The sequence below is a fragment of the Dipodomys spectabilis genome, unplaced genomic scaffold, assembly GCF_019054845.1.
Source record: "Dipodomys spectabilis isolate Male_0828 unplaced genomic scaffold, ASM1905484v1 ptg000363l, whole genome shotgun sequence".
In the NCBI taxonomy this organism is placed as follows: domain Eukaryota; kingdom Metazoa; phylum Chordata; class Mammalia; order Rodentia; family Heteromyidae; genus Dipodomys; species Dipodomys spectabilis.
Genome location: NW_024871040.1, coordinates 289,548 through 291,484, shown reverse-complemented (window position 1 = coordinate 291,484; position 1,937 = coordinate 289,548). Strand labels below are relative to the sequence as shown.

At 40.6% G+C, this 1,937-nt stretch overlaps 1 pseudogene; it reads left to right on the top strand.

Moving 5' to 3' along the window:
* Nucleotides 1-306: 306 nt before the first annotated feature.
* Nucleotides 307-1,637, top strand: LOC122095875 (annotated as a pseudogene).
* Nucleotides 1,638-1,937: the final 300 nt, after the last annotated feature.

Genomic DNA, 1,937 nt, shown 5'->3' with positions numbered 1-1,937 from the left:
GTAGGCTAGGATCGGGGTTGCTTGTGTCCTGCCCGACAAGTTGCCCCTCTCCAGCTCTCTCCAGTTATATCATGGTCCCCCAAACCCAGGGACCATGAACCTGGCTTGCTTGGTAAAAGACCCCACTGGCTAGCCCCATGGCCCCGCCCCTCCGCCCTCCCCTGCCCCCCCTTCCCCTGTCCCATGATCGGACCTTGGGTATTTCCGGCTGCTCCTCTGTCACTAGAGACCTGCCGGGAAGCCACTGGGAGAAGCAGGCCGCAGTCCCAAACCTTATAGGGCCTCGGGCTAGGGGACCCGAGGAGGATGAGCTGGCTCTTTCCCCTGACCAAGAGCGCCTCCTTCTCCGCAGCAAGGTCCCTGGTGGTGGCCTCTCCAGCCTCCAACAGCAGAAGCAGCGCTTGATCTAGTCCCTCCGGAACTCCCACTCCAGTATAGCTGAAATACAGAAAGATGTGGAATACAGATTGCCCTTCACTGTAAACAACTTGACAATTAACAATATACTACTTCCTCCACAATTTCCTCGGGAAAAACCAGTGATCAGTGTTTATCCACCAATCCGACATCCTTTAATGGATAAATAAGGAATATATGTTACCTCTCCATTAGTAAGCAATTTTACAATGCACTCAGATCTTGGAAAGTTTATCCAGAGTCTGTTGGATAAGTTTTGGAAGAATTCTCCTGTTTTAACTCTCACTTCAACAGCATTTCCATATCTTTATAGTAACCCAGGTGTGCTGCCTCCTTATGCTTCTCAGGGTTTTCCGTTTCTTCCTGGCATATCCTCCTCAAGAAGTTAACAGAACATCACTTCTTTGTCTGTTACTGACATTGTTTCTTCTTCAACAACAAGTTATACAAAAGCCAAGCCTGCTGCTCCTACATTTGGTGTCCTTTCAAGTCTGCCATTGCCTGTTCCCACAATGGAAACTTCAACACCAATAAACCAAAATGGTTTTGGGTACAAGATGCCAGATGTTCCTGATGCATTTCCAGAACTCTCAAATTTAAGTGTGTCACAACTCACAGATATGAATGAACAAGAGAAAGTATTACTAGAACAGTTTCTGAGTTTTCCTCAACTAAAACAATTTATTAATGACAAGGATGACTTAGTAAAAAGTATTGAGGAATTAGCAAGAAAAAATCTCCTCTTGAAGCCCAGTTTGGAAGCCAAAAGGAAAACTGTTTTAGATAAGTATGAGTTATTTACACAAATGAAATCTACGTTTGAAAAGAAGACGCAGAGACAACATGAACTGAGGGAGAGTTGTAGTGTAAGTGCCCTATATGCAAGATTGAAAGTCACTACACATGAAGTTGAGGAAAAATCTGATAATATTGCTGAAGATTTCTTGGAGGGAAAAACTGAAATAGATGATTTTCTCAGTAGCTTCATGGAAAAAAGAACAATTTGCCACTGTAGAAGAGCCAAGGAAGAGAAACTTCAACAAGTGATAGCAATGCACACCCAACTTCATGCTCCATTACAGATTTTCCTGAAAACATGGACTGCCAAGAGAGAAATGGGACATAAGACTAAGTACCTTATTTTAGATTTAAGATTTGTAAGTTGGCATTTCATTACAATGGCTGAATTCAGATGTACCCTACATTGTTTAAAGAACTGAGATTAATTTTATATAAATTAAAATGATTATGATCTTTGCTTTGAAAATTTTTCTGCAGTATTTGCAATAAAATTCCTATTTATCATTGATAAATCCTGTCCTGTTTAAATTTCACTGCTACTCTAATAATTAAATACCTTTTGCATGTAATTTTAGTTTTAATATTTTATGAAAACTACTTAAACTTGTACTTTTAATTTGAAACTGCCTCATTTCTTTATCAAGAGTGATATCTTATTTAGATTTTTTTCCTCTCCGTTTTTTCAAGTACTTTCAGCTATGGAAAGATTCCCATGCCCT